This window comes from Giraffa tippelskirchi, chromosome 6 (assembly GCF_054371585.1).
Source record: "Giraffa tippelskirchi isolate mGirTip1 chromosome 6, T2T-mGirTip1v1.2.pri, whole genome shotgun sequence".
NCBI classification, from domain to species: domain Eukaryota; kingdom Metazoa; phylum Chordata; class Mammalia; order Artiodactyla; family Giraffidae; genus Giraffa; species Giraffa tippelskirchi.
This window is the reverse complement of record NC_137280.1, coordinates 92,627,697-92,647,081: the sequence shown is the minus strand read 5'-3', so window position 1 is coordinate 92,647,081 and position 19,385 is coordinate 92,627,697. Positions and strand designations below refer to the sequence as shown.

The 19,385-nt window shown below is 47.1% G+C and overlaps 1 protein-coding gene across 18 annotated transcripts in view; it reads right to left on the bottom strand.

The window, feature by feature from the left end:
- Positions 1-19,385, bottom strand: part of ARHGEF18 (Rho/Rac guanine nucleotide exchange factor 18) — a 103,228-nt gene that overhangs the window by 46,871 nt on the left and 36,972 nt on the right. For 10 of the 18 annotated variants that reach the window (XR_014056199.1, XM_081498545.1, XM_081498546.1 and 7 more), the window contains exon 1: positions 11,800-11,896. The exons of the other annotated variants lie outside the window; for them this stretch is intronic. The gene's annotated coding sequence lies outside the window, so the exon portion shown is untranslated. Of the gene's footprint in view, positions 1-11,799; positions 11,897-19,385 lie in introns of those variants that run through there. 18 annotated transcript variants of the gene reach the window in all.

Here is a 19,385-nt window from a genome sequence, read left to right as displayed (position 1 = left end):
GAAGTCAGACAGAGAGAAACAAACATCATGGGACATCACTTATATCTGGAATCTAAAAAATGATACAAAATGATCTTATTCACAAAACAGAAACACACTCACAGACATAGAAAACAAACTTATGGTTACCAAAAGGGAGAGTGGCAGGTAGGAGAGATGAATTAGGAGTTTGGGATTAACATATACACACTGCTCTATATAAACCAGGTAAACAATAAGGATCTACTATATAGCACAGGGAACTATACTCAATATCTTGTAATAACTCATAATGGAAAAGAATCTGAAAAAGAACACACATATACACATATATATATAACTGAATCACTTTGCTCTACACCTGAAACTAACATGATATTGTAAATCAACTATTGTAAATGAACACTTCAACTAAAAAAATATTCTATAGTGCTAAAAAAAAAAGAGTAAACTAGTAAGAATCACTCCTAAATGATAACACCGACCACCAGGGAAAACGGCCTTCTGATATGAGGATGAAAAGGGCAAATTGGGTCAGGAGGGCAAATTGGGTCAGGAGGACAAAGGTGTGACCATGATGCTTCAATAAGAACACGACTGGGAAGCACGTGAGGATGCCCCTGCACAGCCCAGGCTTGTCCCAGAGCTTATCCGCTTCCCTTCGCTCCATTTCCCATCACTCTCTCATATCAGGCAAAGATGCACCTTCAGCCTCACTCACAGGGAATTCAGACCCTAAGAAAGCATGCACTTTGTGGATACGTTATTTCATCCCTCTGAGGGCAAGGCCAGAGGCTGGACTGTAGCGGCCCCAGCAAAACCATTCCATCCGCTGAGGCCCCACTAGCAAGTCAGCAGGCTTTCCTCATTGGCATGTTTTAAACAATTACGCTAACTCAACTGACTGTCCAGAAATCAAAATGACGTGACAAAAACATTTTAATGAAAACAAAGTGATTTTGAAAAGATTAATTCAGGTGTAGCTACAACACATCTGAAATCTTGCAGAAAACCCCAACTGGCCTGATTATATAACAGAGCAAACATCAGCAGAGGTGGCTGTGAGGAGGGCAGGGGAAATCAAACACTTGACGCAGGTCAGCGGGTTTCTCTTTCAGTAGATAAAAACCATTCTGTTCAAGGAGGAAGGCAGGAAAGAAAAACACAAACCTACAATGCTAAAAGGAAAAACAAACCTGAACTTTGCTTGCAATGGCCTGGGAAATTATTCAAGGGCACTGTATGTCTGTGAAGACAACCGAAATGGTGTGAGAGGTTGGGGAGGCTTAGCAAGACCTTCCATGGGGAGTTCCCAGTGCACACTCACACCTGCCAGGAACTCTTGTCCCCTCTGTAGGTGTGTCCCTCACCCTATTTACAGGATCAGAGTCATGGGCCTAGAAAGAGAACAGGAAAAATCAGGAGTCTGTTGTAAAATCAGGCGGTGGCAGACTCTGGCCCTTGGGCCACCTACCGGTTTTAGTCAATCAAGTTTTATCGGCACCCAGACCACGCCCACTTGTTGTCTGGGGCTGCTTTAGCGGGTAGGGCAGCTGTGACCCAGGCTCTGTGGCCTGCAGAGGTTATATTTACTCTTGGGCTTTTTATAGAAAACGAATGCTGAGCCCTGGTCTACCGTATCTAATTGGTTTGTTTTGGAAAGGAGGGCCTATTCCCTGCAATCAACATGTACTCAGAAGGGCTCATGGGACACTCCCCTTTTTAATTCCTGACACACACAGGGGACGGAATAAAGGAAGCAGGGAAGTGGTTTAGCTGTGTGGAGTCATTACTGAATTCCAGAGCTCTGAAATGGCTCATGTTGGTAGCAAACAGGTATAAGGGGTGGGTTTCTGACCATCTCAAGATCCCCACTGTCCTGAGAATGCTGGTTCTAACTGGCTCCTACATTTGGAAAATTCCAGAACCTTGCAAAACCTTCATTAGTATTCCTTTTAGTACTGCAACGCTGTGAGCTTGAATACATTTTAATATATCTCACATCTCAAGGTCAGGAAAAAAACACTTTTTATGTGCTTATGTAAACTAGGTGGAGGGCTAGGCAGACAGAACATTTTTTCCCTCTCTAAGGCAAAGAGACTTTTGTATTTAAGAGGGTGGTATCTGAACGCATGGAGAAGGAGCAGGTTATATAGAGGATAGGCAAATAGCCAAACATTTTGACCCACTGTAATGTATTAGGCACCAATTTATACTTTACAGCAAATTATACCCACAGAGGATTCAGATTTAGATGCTTCCCAAGTGAGGAACTAGTTCTCCTTAAGGTCAATCTCTTTCCTCTCCTCACTTAAACTGGGTTCCTGAGAGCGAGCTCGAGTCCAACGCTTAACTCTAAAATACCTGAAAGTTACGACGTGTTCTAAAGAATATACGGATTAAGTATTAACAACTCCTTGTAAGCCTTTTCTCATTTACAAGTCACTGGAAATAGAGAGCTCCTGTGGTGGCTGGCCTAAAATCCCCCCCAGTTTCATGTCCACCTGGAACCCCAGAAGGTGGCCTTATTTGGACATGGGGTCTCTGCAGATGTAATCAAGTCAAGGATCTCAAGATGAGATCATCCTGGATTTAGGGTGGGCCCGAGATCCAAATGACGGTGTCTTTATATGGGAAAGAAGAGGGAGATTTGGACGCGGAGAGATACACAGATACGGAGACAGGCACAGAGGAGAAGGCCACATGAAGATGGAGGCAGAAGAAAGGATTAACAAGGCCCTACTGCACAGCATGGGGAACTACATTCAACAGCTGGTGACAAACCACCAGGGAAAAGAAAGTGGAAAAGAATATATAGGGACTTCCCTGGTGGTCCAGTGGCTAAGACTCCACACGCCCAATGCAGGCGGCCTAGTTTGATCCCTGGTTGGGGAACTAGATCCTGCATGCTGCAACTAACAGTTTGCAGGCCTCAACTAAGACCCAGTGAGGCCAAAATAAATAAATATTTAAAACAAAACAAAACAAAACACAGCTAGATCCAGGTGACAACGTGGATGAAGCCTGAAAACGTTATGTTAAGTAAAAGAAATCAGATGCAAAAGGCTACCTGTTATGATTTCATTGACAGGAAATGTCCAGAATAGGCAAATGCATAGAGATGGGAAGTAGATTTGTACCTGGCGATGGGGAAAAGGGGAGTGATGGCTAATGGGTACGAGATTTCTTTTGTGGATGATGAGAATGTTCTGGAATTAAGACAGTGGGGATGACTGCACAACACTGTGACTATATTACAAACCACTGACTCATACGTTTTAAAAGGGTGAATATTATGGTATATGAATTCTCCAGGCAAGAATACTGGAGGAGGTAGCCATTCCCTTCTCCAGGGGATCTTCCCAACTCAGGGATCGAACCTAGGTCTCCCTTATTGCAGGCAGATTCTTTACCGTCTGAGCCACTAGGGAAGCCCCATGAATTATAATATCCCAATTAAAAAAAGCAGCAGCGGAATGGTTGAGCCTGTGGATGGCAGAGCTCACCCCAGCAGGTGGGGAAGCTGGGGGCCTTCCCCTTTGATTGAAGCTCTGGGAACATTCTAGAAGAAGGAGAAACACCACAGGAAGGTTTTAGCTTCCTGATCATCAGCGGGGTGGGGTGGAAGGGGGAACCTGGTGACAGATTTGGAAGCACTGATTTATCATAACTGTTGACTTATAATGACTTATAACAACTGTTCCTTGGATTTCTGGAGAAGACCACTGTGGTTGCACTTCATTTAAGGAAAAAACTATCCATTTATTTATTCATTTTAAAAGAAGTGATTTTTTAAAGTTAAAAACAAAAAGAGCAAAGTTGTATTCACCGTTGCAATTCTAGGACCTGGTTCACAGCGGGTACCGGGTAATAAATAATCTGCCGAATGAATGAATGACCCAGTGAGCGAATGAACGAACACACCCAGACGCTGTGGGAGCACTCCACTAGCAATAACAGCCCTAGGAAGCAAGGAGTGGTATGTTTGTAATTCTATGGACAGGAAACCAAGGATTAGAGAGTTTAGGTAGCATCTCCAGCAGGACAGAAGCAGACCTGAGTGCCCTGCTGTCATCTTTGTGTTCAGGTGCTCATGTTCCTGTGTACAGAGAAGGGGCCTCGGGGCAGGTCAGCGAGGGAGGAGTGACAGTGCCCTCCTGACAAAGGCCTGGAGTGAGAAGGGAAAGTGAAGTAGGACGGGGCTGTGAGCCAGGGGCTCCCGAGTCAAACGAGAAGGAAAAGCAGCTGTGTCGTGCGCTCAGTCACTTAAGTTTTGTCTGACTCTTTGCGACCCTATTGACTGTAGCCCACCAGGTTCCTCTGCCCATGGGATTCTCCAGGCAACCATACTGGAGTGGGTTGCCCTGTCCTCCTCCAAGGGACCTTCCTGACTCAGGGATCGAACCCACATCTCCTGCATTGGCAGGTGGATTCTTTATTGCTGAGCCGCATGGAAAACCAGGTGTGAGATTTTCCTATTTTGTCTGTGACAACCTATACCAGCTGAGAACAACACAAATATATTCTCTTTTGGTTCTGGAGGTCTGAAGTCTAAAACAGCAGGGTTGCAATCCTTCTAGAGGCTCCAGGGTAGAATGTTTCCTGACCTCTTTCGGCTTCTAGAGGCTGCCTGCTTCCCAAGGTTTGTGGCCCCTTCCTCCATCTTCAAAACCAGCATCTTCTTTTGAAAATTTTTTTATACATGTTTATTTTTATTTATTTATTTTTGGCTCTACAGGTGTTCACTGCTGTGTCCAGGCTTTCTCCACTTGCAGTGAGCTGGGGCTGTTCTCTAGTTGCGGTGTGTGGGCTTCTCACTGTGGTGGTTCCTTTTGTTGCAGAGCATAGGCTCTAGGGTGCTCAGGTTTAGTTGCACTGAAGCATGTGGAATCTTCCTGGACCAGGGATTGAATCCGTGTTCCCTGAATCAGCAAGCAGATTCTTAACTACTGGACCACAGGGAAGTCCTAAAGCTAGCATCTTCTAACCTGTCTCTGACCTCTGCTTTGGTCATAGCATCTCCTTCTCTGACCCGGACCCTCCTGCCTCCCTTATATAAGGACCCCAGTGATGACACTGAAGCCATCCAGATAACCAAGGATCATCTCCCCACCTCCAGATCCTTAACTAACTCACACCTGCAAAATTCCTTTTGGCCACGGAAGGTCATCTATTCAAAGTTCTTGGGGGTTAGGATGTGGGAATCTTTGGGCCATATTTCCACAGGATCATTGGGGTGGGAGGGGCCCGCTATAATTCCAGAACAGAGAAGAGATGTAGATGTCTCCTTGATCTCCAGAACCACAACTCTCCACGAATAACACCTTGGTGTGTGTGTGTGTTAGCTGATGCCTGCTGGGAATGGCCAGAAAAGCCCAGAAATGCAAGGATGGGAAACCACTTGGCTGACAGGCATCAGGCTCCTGAGGCTGGTTACATAAGCACACGAGTCAGGTTGCTGTTCTACTGTCAGATTTCATTTCTGAAGGTTTTCGCATCACTTTGCTGCTGGATTCTCCACCTCTCCCCTCCCTCCCTCTCCCCCCAACCCCTAGCAGGCAGCGCCTGCTTTCTAAATAGACACCGTGGGACCTTCCTGAGGGTCCAGCTGGCTAAGTCTCCTCGCTCCCCATGCAGGGGGCCGGGGTTCCATTCCTGGTTGGGGAACTTGATTCCACATGCCCCAACTAAAGATTGTTGAGTGCCATGAGTTACCCTTCTGCCCCGCTTCCCTTCCATCCCGAAGAGCTACAACTTCAGGGTCCCTGGTGGTCTACAGATGAATACTTTTCAATGTTCTTGAACTCTGAAAGACCCTGGGATGGGGTGGAGGTGGGGAGGCGGGAAGAGACCCTTGATCTGAGGGGAGGGCACAGTCTTCCCCAATCTCCAAAGCAAGAAAACTTGGCGAGAGCTCCAACTGGCCAGACCAGTGAGGGTCGGCACCTGGGAGCTGCAGGCTGCATAGGGAAGCGTTCTCCTAGCTGATGATGTTGGGGCCCAGCATCCACCCAGTCACCTCCGTCACCCTCTCTCCCACACCGCCACCGACAAAGCCCCCACTCATCTGCCTGTGAAGCGACCTGAACTCTGTCCTTTCTACAGTCCTTGTTTGTTTGGGTCCAACCGATCATCACCTCTCAGGCCACCCTGTCTCCAGCCTCTCCCCTTTCCACACCATCCTCCACCCGAGGAGGGAGGCAGCCATTGGGTCCACCCTGGCCTATAAGATACGATGGATGGCACATCATTTCCTGACTCTGAGCCTCTGCACACCATTCTCCCTCTGCTCTCAGCCACTGAGGCCTGGCCCAGCCACCACCCCTCCACAGAGGACTCTCCCACCTGGGACACAGCCATGGTGACACTGTGACCCCGAGTCTCTGCCTCAACTGGCCCGTCCCGACGGACGGCACTGAGGACTCTATAACTATCTCCCACGTGGCGGGGACCTGAGTCTATAATCAACTTTCTTGTTGTTTAATCGTTAAGTCATGTCCGACTCTTTGCGACCCTATGGGCTGTAGCCCACCATGCTCTTCTCTCCATGGGATTTCCCAGGCAAGAATACTGGAGCAAGTTGCCATTTCCTTCTGCAGGGGATCTTCTTGACCCAGGGAATGAGCCGGGTCTTCTGCATTGCAAGTGGATTCTTTACCACTGAGCCACCAGGGAAGCCCCTCAACAGCTTTCTTGAAATGGAATTAAAATACTACGCAATTCATCCTTTTCAAGTGCACAATCCGATGGCTTTCAGTTTATTCAGAGCTGTGTGTTAGTTTCAGAACATTTTCCTTACCCTCAAAAGGAACCCTGGACCCCTTAGCTGTCACTCTCCACTTCCCACTCCCTCCATCCCAGGCAACCACTAATCTACTTTTTTGGTGTCTCCATGGATTTGCCTGTTCTGGATATTCCGCGTAAATGGAATCAGACACTATGTGGCCTTTGGGGACTGGCTTCTTTCACTGAGCTTTCACATAGTTTTGAGACTCAGCCAATTTATAGAGTGTGTCAGTGCTTCATTCCTTTGCACTGCTGAAGAACAGTCCACTGCATGGATGGCCCACATTTTCTTTCTTCCATTCTTCCTTTTTTTTGGCCACACTGCATGGCTTGCGAGGTCCAGTTTCCTGACCAGGGACTGAACTGGGGTCACAACAGTGAAAGCCCGGAATCCTAAAACTAGGCCACAGGGAACTTCCTGGCCCACGTTTTCTTTATCCATTCATCAGCTGATGGACATTGAGATTGTTTCTACTCTTTGGCTATTGTGAACAATGCTCCTGTGATGTTTTTGTGCCAATTTTTGTGCAGACCTAGGCTGTCTTTTCTCTTTGGCACATACCTGGGGTGGAATTGCTGGATCTTATGGGTAATCTATGTCTGATCTTTGGAGGCACTGCCAGACTGTTTTCCACAGTTGCTGCCTCGTTCTATAGTCCCACCAGCAGTGTCTGAGGGTCTCCATCTTTCCGTCTTCCTGTTTTTCTTTCAGTTCTTAGACTGAGAGCCCCTGAGAGGATGACACAAAGGGTCACAAGGATCTGCCATCAGTCCCACGTCCTGGGATGATGAGAACTGACTCCTAGATGACCCAGAGCTGACTCCCTTACTGCCACGATGCCCAGGGATGCTCCACATTGTATCTGGTCAGTTACTGTCCACTTCACTCTTATGAGGGGACGGAGGAGTCCACTAACCCTACCGTGGATGATTTCGCAATTTATTCTTCTAGATTCAATTTCCCTCTGAAAATTAATCTCAGCAAATCAAAGTTATCCATAAGCAGTGTAACTGTCCTGGTGTGCTGCAATCTATGGGGTTGCAAAGAGTCAGACAGGACTGAGTGACTGAACAACAAACTGTCCTCATGGGATCACATTGGATTCCAGCCAAGCAGTCTGATGGGGTCCTGCCCTCCCTCAACCCCACATTGTGATGGAGGGGCCACCCACTTAGACCCTCTTACTATGGCATTTCTCTCCTCCTGAAACCCATCTGTAGGAATGACCAGCTGATAAAATGTCCCGGCGGTTGACAGTGGTGACAGTTGCATGAGCCTGTGAATGTTCTAAAACCCACAGAATGGCACACCTTAAAAGGGTGAATTTTATGGTATGTGAATTATGTCTTAATGAAGCTTTTTTTTTTTTAAGTGACATGCATTTACAGATGTAGAGAATAGACTTGTGGACATGAGGTGGTGGTGGTGGTGGTGGTGGTAAGGAGAGGGTGGGGTGAATAGAGAGAGTTGCATGGACTTATACACCATTTCCTCCTCCAGAGGATCTTCCTAATCCAGGGATTGAGCTTGCATCTCCTGCACTGGCAGGTGGATTCTTTACCGCTGAACCACCAGGGAAGCCATACATGCACTACCATGTGTAAAACACATAGCCAGTGGGAACTGCTGTATAGCACAGGGGCTCAGTCCCGTGCTCTGTGGGATGGGGGCGTGGGAGGGAGGCTCAAGAGGGAGGAGGTATGCGTACACATACGGCTAATTCACTTTGTTATGCAGCAGAAACTTAACACAACATTGTAAAGCAATTATATGCCAGTTAAAAAAAATTTACATGCATTTAAAATGTAACCACCTGCAATATGTTAAATATATATCCCCTCAGTTAAAATCTTTAGGATAATTTTCTCAAGATATGGTGACACTTCGAACAAAAGCAAGTGCAACTTTAATCTCAATGGCAACTATGAATCTACTTAAGAACCAAAGCAGAGAAGCAGCACACCAGTTGAATTTAGTCAGCTTGCTTGCCTCTGTGCTTCGTTGTGTCTGACTCTTTGCAGCCCTATGGACTGTAGCCCGCCAGGCTCCTCTGTCCATGGGATTTTCCAGGCAAGAATACTGGAGTGGGTTGTCATTTCCTTCTCCAGGGACTGAACCTGAGTCTCCTGTGTCTCTGGCATTGCAGGTGGATTCTTTACCGCTTACACCCAAGGCAATTTTAATCACACACACAGAAAATGAGCGTAGCTGCAGGGGTCCTTTCACTGAGGCCTCCCGGAGGATATTATTTGAATCAGCCTGCCCCTCCCCCGTCAGCCACATTCCTCCTCCAGAAAAATTCCTACTGGCCGCTCAGGAGCTGTGCAGGGAATTGCTTGGTACCTGGAGAGAGGGTTTACAAACCAAGAGCTGCTCTTCACCACTTTCAGGGGAAAAGTAAAGTTTAACTCACAAATAATGAAGAAACAGTGGCTAGCTAGACCTAACAAAGCCTCTGGGCTTAAAATGACTTAAGAGAGCCGAGAGGAAAATGTTTAAAAAATCATGGGTGGAATTTGTGGAAATGGAAACAGGACCCAGGATGAGTGAAGAAAAATGAAGGAGACCTTCACATGAGGATCAGAAATATGCTAAGCACGTGGAAGGTAAACAGCCAGGGAGGCACAGCTGGTGACCACAGCCCTAGTTCGGTGGGGGCGGGGGTGCGCTGGTGACAAGGGCAACTGGCTGTAATCGCTACTGTGTGACAAGAATGAAAAGTATACCAAGGTTTCCACCAGGAACAATGTACATGTTACCACAGCTTTCAACGTGGGGGCATTCTCAAGTCAACCGAAGAAAAAAAAGAGAAGGAAAAGAGATTCAAAGAATTCCTTTCTCCTTTCTCTCCTACATGCCATTGAAACGGGAAGTAAGCAATACACAATGCAAACAAATTACACTGACAAGAATTTAAAAAACCACCCCACTTCTTTATTTTTGGGCTGAGCTGTGCAGCATGCAAGATTTTAGTTCCCTGACCAGGGACCAAACCTTTGCCGCCTGCAATGGAAGCACAGAGCCCTAACCGCTGCACCGCCAGGGAAGCCCCTCTTACTCGTTTTGGCACAGCTTCTTCCACCCCCTTAGAAGGGCTTGACCCACAGAACTAGCAAACTATTGATAAAACATAAACTGCAACCCAGTCCAAACAACAACTGAGATGCTCACATTTTCCAGACTCTTTATTACTTGAAATGTCGACTAAAAAATACGGACCTGAGATTTAAAAAAAAAAAGAAAAAAGAAATAATGCTATTTGCAGCAACATGGATGGACCTCGAGTATTAAGTGAAGTAACCTAGAGAAAGACAAATATCATATGATATCATTTACAGGTGGAATCTAAAAAAATGATACAAATGAACTTAACTACAAAACAGAAATAGACTCACAGACATAGAAAACAAACTTACGGTTACCAACGGGGATGGCGGGAAGATAAATTAAGAATTTGGGATTAACATACACACACCTGTTGTTTACCTGTTTACATATAAAACCTGTTTATATATAAAACAGGTAAACAGCAAGGATCTACTGTATAGCACAGGGAACTATCTTGTAATAAACTATAACGGAAAAGAGTATAAAAAAGAATGTATATATGTGTGTGTATATATATATATAGGAATATACATATATGGGAATATATTTATATATATGGAATCCCCGGTGGCTTAGCAGTGAAGAATCTGCCTGCAATGCAGGAGATGCACATTTGATCCCTGGGTTGAGAAGATCCCCTTGAGAAGGAAACGACAACCCACTCCGGTATTCTTGCCTGGGAAATCCCATGGACAGAGGAGCCTGGTAGGCTACAGTCCATGGGGTCACAGAGTCGGCCACAACTTAGTGACTAACCAACAACAAATATATATATGTATAACTGAATCACTCTGCTGTACACTTGAAACTAAAACAGCATTGTAATCAACTATATTTCAATAAAAATTAAAATACAGACCTGGGGGCATACCACATGCACAGAATATATAACATTTATTGAGCATTCACCATATGCCAGGGGCTGTGCTTCCCACCTTACATGTATTACTTCATCAAATCCACAACCGATCCTCATTCTGGGTTTAAAGATGGGGAGACTGTGACTCAGTGGTGGAAACTGGGGCCAGAAGAACCCAGATGTGATTTGACACTCAAGCCTGTGCTCTTGACACTTCTCCATACAGCTCCGGAATTAATTATTCACCCGGTTACCTGCAAAACCATCCCCACATCGCCCTTGGCCATAGGGCTGTTCACCTGTCCTGAACTTTCTCTAGTCAACAAGAAGAGACCTGCCCTTCTAGGATGCTGGCTGGAGTTCCCCAAACGGAGACAAAAGGAAGAAAAGTTGTGTTCTTCATTTTCGAGGTAAAACTTCACCAACACTTTTGATCCCCTGGGCCACCATCTCTTCTACCACTTGGATCTCAACAGGGAACCAGGTAGAAGAGAAGAGGAGAAAATAGCTACAATAAACCGTGCAAGGACCAAGGGCCTCTGATTCCTGCACTGCACCATCTAAATTCTTCCACAAGAAAGAAACTGGAGGGAGAACTAAAGACCCAAAGCGCACACACTTCCTATGATCTTGTGACCCTAACGATCAACTGGCAGGAGGACGTGGGCTCCACGGAGTGAGGGACGCTCGGAGGCTTCAAGTCCCCCGGTACTGAGTTACCACCACATCTCAGGTCCTGCCCCGGGAGCTCCAGATACCGGACGCCGAGTCCTCTACCTGTTGAACCAGGGAGGCTGCACTGCCCAAGGGCTAGGGCTTGGCCGGAGCCGGCGAGCATCGTCTGAACTGTGACTTCTCCAAACAGAGCCTGCATGCATGGAAGGGACAGCCTGCACTGCAGGATCCGCCCGCCAGTTTGGACGAGCCCACGGGGGCCGGCCCCGAAGCCGAGGCAGCCACGGGGGTCCTGCGCCCGAGGCCACCCCCGGGAACCGACGGCGCCTTCGTGGGGCTCGAGGCCTCCTCCCGAGCCTCGTTCTCCTCAGACCTGCCCCGCCGCCCTCACCTCGGTCCGCCGCAGGTCACTCGCCGCCCGCAGCTCCGTTAGCTTCCTTGCCGCCGCTGTCGCCCGGCCTCCCGGGGTCCACCGCTGCCCTCGGCTCGGAGCCGGAAGCGGGAAGCCGCTGGGGAGAGGTGCGCACGCGTGGCCCCGCCCCCAAGGGCGGGTCAGAGGGTGTGGGCCCGGAAGGGGGCGTGGCTCGAGGATCGGTGGAACGCTCAACCTAGGAGTTTCAACCTGGTGATGCAGGCAGGGGGCTTTATAGCTCGAACTTAGGCAAGGTGAGGGGACTGAAAGGTACTTGCGAGGAGAGTGAGGGCGATCCTTGAGGGGCGGGTCAGTCGGGCAGAGGGGCGTCTGGGGAGGGAGGTCCTGAGAGGAAATAAGCGGGGTTGGGAGCCGTTTTGGGGGAGGGGGTCAGTGGGGCCCCGAGGTATTTGCGGGGCTGGGAGGTGCTTAGAAGAAATCTTAAGGCGAGATCATTGGGGTTGAGGGGCGTTTTGTGGGGTCATCGGGGACCTGGGTGATTAGCAGGTCTGGGAGGGGTTTCCTGGTAGAGGAGAGCAGGGCTAGGGGGGCGACTTGGGGAGTTAGGGGTATCTGGAGGCAGAAAGTGGGGTATACAGTAGAAGCCTGGGGACATCACAGGGAGATTAACCCCGGGGGAGAGAAGTTTGAGAGGGGAGGGTGCAAGAAATGGAGAGAACAGGTCTGTCTCCTGCGAAGAAGTGGCACCCTAGGTTACAAGAAGTGAAAATTTACAAGTCTTGAAAACATGAGTCATTCATCTCTCAAGTGATCCCAGACACTGCAACATAGGTACCGCCGGATACCCTAAACACATTTCAGACACCCAGGCAGGTACCATCAGATACTCAAAACTCACTTTCAGGCACAGGAAAATAGACAACCCTTGTAGGTCCCTTAAATACCCGCAAACTATTCAAAATCTGAAAAACATGCCAAATGTCTCAAAAGTACTGGACACCTTCATCCAGTAGCCATCAACTACCCGCAAACAGGCTTTCAGACACTCTGGAATATATCAAAGCCCCACATGGAAACTTCTGGATTCCCTCCAACACAGATGCTATCAGAAACCCCCAAAGGGGTGTTCAGAGGATGGAACACATACTGGACACCCCCACAGAGGTGTTTTCAGACACCTATAGAGATGCCAGATGCCTCTCCAAGTGCCAGCATCCCCTCAGATACCATCAGCCACCCCAGTCCCGAGACTTGTTGTCTAATCCAGGGCCTCCATAGGTGAAGAGGGTGGGTAGGAACCAGGAGAGGAGCCAAAGAGCTTTCACCTCAGGTCCAAGCTAGTTAACCAGGTCAAGATCGCCCCCAAATAAGCTTACTTCAAAACACATACAATCAGGACATCCCTAGTGATCCAGTGGCTAAGACTTCGTGCTCCCAATGCGAGGGGTCTGGGTTCAATCCCTGGTCAGGGAACTAGATCCCACATGCCACAACTAAGAGTTCGAATGCCGAACTAAAAGTTCTGCATGCTGCAACCGAAAGATCCCACGTGCCTCAACCAAGACCTGGTGCAGCCAAATTTTTCTGGGCTCCAAAATCACTGCAGATGGTGACTGCAGCCATGAAATTAAAAGACGCTTACTCCTTGGAAGGAAAGTTATGACCAACCTAGATAGCATATTAAAAAGCAGAGACATTACTTTGCCAACAAAGATCCATCTAGTCAAGGCTATGGTTTTTCCAGTGGTCATGTATGGATGTGAGAGTTGGACTATAAAGAAAGCTGAGCGCCGAAGAATTGATGCTTTTGAACTGTGGTGTTGGAGAAGACTCTTGAGAGTCCCTTGGACTGCAAAGAGATCCAACCAGTCCATCCTAAAGGAGATCAGTCCTGGGTGTTCATTGGAAGGATTGATGTTGAAGCTGAAACTCCAATACTTTAGCCACCTAATGCGAAGAGCTGACTCATTGGAAAAGACCCTGATGCTGGGAAAGATTGAGGGCAGGAGGAGAAGGGGACGACAGAGGATGAGATAGCTGGACGGCATCATCAACTCGATGGACATGGGTTTGGGTGGACTCAGGGAGTTGGTGATGGACAGGGAGGCCTGGCGTGCTGCGGTTCATGGGGTTGCAAAGAGTCAGACACAACTGAGCGACTGAACTGAACTGAATAATAAACCCACACACAATCTGTGTTTGAGAACTCTCAGTTTAGAAACTGGGTGGCAGGGTCCCCAAGTGACCTGCCTTTGGTTTAAGTCCAGACTTCATGATCAAGAGAGGAACATGTCTAGGGAGTTAGAGGGTCCAGAAGTGCAAGAATACCACCCCAGTGGAGGTCATCAGACACCCACCCCAATTGAGGTCAGAAGTCCAGACACAGGTACTTTTGAGGTCTCAATGGATCTGTAAATGATCACTCTCTGAATGCCTATAACTTTTGGACTTTATCCCAAAGGCAGTGGGGAGCCACTGAAAGATTTTAAGCAGGAAGAATGGCATGATCCTTATATCTATAGCTCCCTTGGTTATAGAAACCTTCAGGTTGACAAAGTTCTCCCCTAAACCCTTTCAAGGGGCCTATCAGAAAGAAGAGGCCATCTCTTGTCTTCCTTTTATCCATCCAACCATTTTCTGCTTTTACTGAGTCCTTATCATGGGCCAGGGACTCTGCCAAGAGCTAAGGATCTGTGTTTCTCAGTCTTGCTACTAATGACAGTTCATGCTTGTGCTCAGTCACTCAGTGGCATCTGACTTTTTGCGACCCCATGGACTGTAGCCCCACCAGGCTCCTATGTCCATGGGATTCTCCAGGCAAGACTACTAGAGTGGGTAGCCATTCCCTTTTCCAGGGAATCTTCCCGACCCAGGGATCGAACCCAGGTCTCCTGAGTTGCAGGCAGATTCTCAACCGTCTGAGCCACCTGGGAAGCCCATAATATCTGCAGACACTGCTAAATGTTCTTCATGGGGGACACAGTGGCCCTTGGCTGATAGCCATTGGCCTTAGAGACACTCAGAACTTAAAGTCACCTCATGCAGGCTTCCTGGGGGAGGTGGCCTTGCTCTTTGTCTTAGAGAATGAGTAAGAGTTAGGTGGCGGAAGGAGTTCCAGGAAGAGCACTGAATGAGCAAGGTGCACGTGACTGGCAAGAGCAGCCATGAGACTTCAGGGTGGCCGGGCGAGGGGATCTTGGTGGCTGAGTAGTGGCAGAGAAGGGTGGAAGGCTAGGAGGGGTCAGACCATGGAGGGACCTCAAAGGTCAAGGCTAAGAACAGGACTGTCAGGAATGGTGCTCCATCAGCGGGGGCCGGTTGCTGGGAAAGCGTCTCAGCTTTACCTTGGAGATGCTAATTACCTGGAACATGATTCACTTCCTGTTCTGTTCAACTTACAGTGGGGCTGTTTCCTTAAGGGGACAGTCAGTCACATCTAGCTTTGAATACCTGTGATGGGAGGTAGGCTTGTGGCGACTTACACCTGGGCGGTGCCTGCTCTCAGCTTGCTGGAGTGAGACACAGGTGTTCTGGCCTCACGTTGCTCCCTTAGACAGGTGTGGGGCTGTGGTTAGAGCCTAGGGTTAGGGCCTGTGACTAAAAGGCTAGCTTTGCCTCCATAACAAGAGCTATCACCAGGACTTCCCTGGTGGTCCAGTGGCTGAGAATCCTCCTGTCAGTGCAGGGGACACAGATTCAATCCCTGGTCCGGGAAGATCCCACATGCCATGGAGCAAATAAACCTGTTTGCCACAACTACTGAAGCCCACCTGCCTTAGAGCCTGTGCTCTGCAACAAGAGAAGCTACCGCAGTGAGAAGTCCATGCACTGCAACTGGGGAGTAGCTCCCGTTTGCCATAACTGGAGAAAGTCCACTCAAAGCAACGAAGACCCAGCACAGCCAATAAATAAATAAATAAATACCAAAATGTAAAAAGAAAGATATTGCCAAATGACGATGACAATAGGTGCTACCATTGCCCGTATGTACCCAGCACCATGTTGAGTGCTCATCATTTCTGTGACACGAACTCCAGTCTCCCTTGATCTCAAAGGGTTGTCCTGAAAGTCAAATGTTGTCTCCAAAAGATGGAACTTAACTCCTGCCATCCTGAGAGTAGGCTGAATTGAGTGACCTGCTTCCAGAGAATAGAGAAGAGAAATGGGAAAAATAGCATCCTGGCAGTTGTTATCTTACCCCGGTGATAAAGACTGACATTCTCAGGAATGTCATGTCAATAGCACTTACCCCCTGATCTGATGAGGCAGAAAGGTTCCCCAAACCCATAGCCCCTCTACAATTTTAAGAAAACACCAGGACTTCCTTGATGGTGCCATGGGAAAGAATTCACCTGCCAATGCAGAGGACGCAGATTTGATCCCTGGTCTGGGAAGATTCCACATGCTGCGGGACAGCTAAGCCCATGTGACACAACTACTGAGCCCCTGTGCTGCAACTACTGAAGCCTGAGAACCTAGAGCCTGTGCTCTGCAACAAGAGAAGCCACTGCAATGAGAGGCCCATGCACTGCAACAAAGACCCAGTGTAGCCAAAACCAAATAATAAATAAATTTTTAAAAAAGGCTTCCCTGGTGGCTCAGATGGTAAAAAAAAAAAAAAAACGCCTGCAATGCAGGAGACCTGGGTTTGATCCCTGGGTTGAGAAGATCCCCTGGAGGAGGACATGGCAACCCACTCTAATAGTCTTGTCTAGAGAATTCCCATGGACAGAGGAGCCTGGCAGGCTACAGTCCATGGAGTTGTAAAGAGTCAGACATGACTGAGCAACTAAGCACAATTAAAAAAGAAAGCATAAGACATGGGAATTCTGTGGGCGTCCAGTGGTTAAGAATCCATACTTTCCCTACTGAGGATGTGGGTTCGATCCATGATTGGGAGCTAAGATCCCACAAGCTGAGAGGCATGGCAAAAAACAAACCCATCAAAAACCAAAAACCAATAATGATAACAACCTCCCCCAAAACATCAGGAAAGCCCAGATTAATGGACATCGTACAAGACACCTGGCTAGTATATCTCCAGATTGTCAAGGTTATGAATAGTAAGAAGAGACAGAGAAACCCTCACAGACCAGAGAGACTAGGAAGACAGGACAACTGAAGAGAATGTAGTATCTGAATTGGATCCTGAAACAAGGAGAACACAAATGAACCAAACCAAACCTGGTGAAATCTGAATAGAATCCAGAGTTGGGTTAATAGCACTGTACCAATGTTAGTTCCTAAGTTGAGACAAATATATCGTGGTCATATTGAGAGTCCCTTGGACTGCAAGGAGGTCAAATCAGTCAATCCTAAAGGAAATCAACCCTGAATATTCATTGGAAGGACCGATGCTGAAGCTGAAGCTCCAATACTTTGGCCATATGATGCCAAGAGCTGACTCACTGGAAAAGACCCTGATGCTGGGAAAGATTGAGGGCAGGAGGAGAAGGGCGCCAACAGAAGATGAGATGGTTGGATGGCATCACTGACTCAACGGACATGAGTTTGAGTGGACTCCGGGAAATGGTGGACAGGGAAGCCTGGTGTGGTGTAGTCCATGTGGTGGTAAAGAGTCAGACATGACTTAGCAACTGAACAACAACAAGACATTAACATGAGGGAAAACTAGGTGAACTGTATATGGGAGCTCTCTGCACTTTTCTGTAAATCTACAATGAAAAGTTTCCAGGAGGATAAGGGTCTGCCCCCCACTGGAGGGGTAGGAGAGTGCTCAAATAGATAGTTGTATACTCTAAGTTGCTCCCCCAGATGGCTCAGTGATAAAAAATCTGTCTGCAATGTAGGACACCTGGGTTCGATCCCTGGGTTGGGAAAATCCTCTGGAGGAAATGGAAACCTGCTCCAATATTCTTGCCTGGAAAATTCCATTGACAGAGGAGCTGGGGTTCAGTCATGGGATCGCAAAGAGTCAGACACGACTGAAGCGACTGAGCATACTCCAAGTTAGGTCTATTGCCAAAATGCAGCAAAAGACTTCACTTCCAAGTTACAGATCTGGTCTCTTTCAAGTCTGATCTTTTGTCTTATTCTAATGTTAAAATCCCTAAGTAAGCGTTAGTTTCACCGTAGTATTAGCATGGATTCTTTTTTTCCTGCAACACTACCACCACCAACAAAAAACATTAAGCTGTTCCTCCTGCCTGTCTTCCATTTTATTCTACACGTGGTTATTCGCTGGTTTATGCTAGCCAAGGACAGCAGTCCACAACAGTTCCATCCTTACATCAAGGAATGGAATCTGATCCTGAGTGTCTAGTATTTTGCCTGTAAGTCTACTGATAAAAGATTGCTGGAAGCCAGTCATAGAATCTGAAAATAAACTCTAGTCTCTCCTTTGCTATTTTGGGATTTTTATAGAAGCCAAGAACTCATTGCAAAACATTTTTGTGAGTATGACTGTTTATATTCCATCCAGGAACAATGCATTTTTGCTTGGTTTAGAATTACTGGTAGCTTATTTTAAAGCAAAGGAAAATCCACTGAGCACGTGTTTGCTGTCTTTAGAACTGTTTGCCAAAATATGGTATGAAAGTGTTTTCATCTTCCTGCTATTTTAAATATTATTGTACAGAGCCGTTATCAATGCCATTTTTTTTGTAGGAAAAAAGCCTTAAAAAGTGCTCCAAATATTGACACTAAGTGCATCAAACAAAGTGTCTTTGGCATATTAGACTTTTGCTCTTCTGTAATTTAATTTTCTTTTAAAATATAAAATTTTGCCTTTGTTGTTGTTGTTCAGTCACTCGTTCATGTCCAATTCTTTGCCTCCCCATGGACTGCACCATGCCAGGCTTCCCTGTCCTTCACCATCTCCTGGAGTCTGCTCAAACTCATGTCCATTGAGTCAGTGATGCCATCCAACCATCTCATCCTCTATCATCCCTTCTCCTGCCTTCAATCTTTCCCAGCATCAGGGTCTTTTTTCTTCGCATCAGGCATTGGGGCTTCAGCTTCAGCTTTAGTCCTTCCAATGAATATTCAGGGTTGATTTCCTTTAGGATTGATTGGTTTGATCTCCTTGCTGTCCAAGGGACTCTCAAGAGTCTTCTCCAGCACCACAGTTCGAAGGCATCAGTTCTTCAGCACTCAGCCTTTTTATTGTCCAGCTCTCACATCCGTACATGACTACTGGAAAAACCATAGCTTTGACTATATGGACCTTTGTAGGCAAAGTAATGTCTGCTTTTTAATACATTGTCTAGGTTTGTCATTGCTTTTCTTCCAAGGAGCAAGTGTCTTTTAATTTCATGGCTGCGGTCACCATCAGCAGTGATTTTGGAGCCCAAGAGAATAAAGTCTGTCACTGTTTCCATTGTTTCCCTGTCTATTTGCCATGAAGAGATGGGACAAGATGCCACGATCTTAGTTTTTTGAATGTTGAGTTTTAAGCCAGCTTTCACTCTCCTCTTTCACCTTCATCAACAGGCTCTTTAATTCCTCTTCGCTTTCTGCCATAAGGATGGTGTCATCTGCATATCTGAGGTTATATATTTCTCCTGGCAACCTTGATTCCAGCTTGTGCTTCATCCAGCCCGGCATTTCACATGATATACTCTACATATAAGTTAAATAAGCAA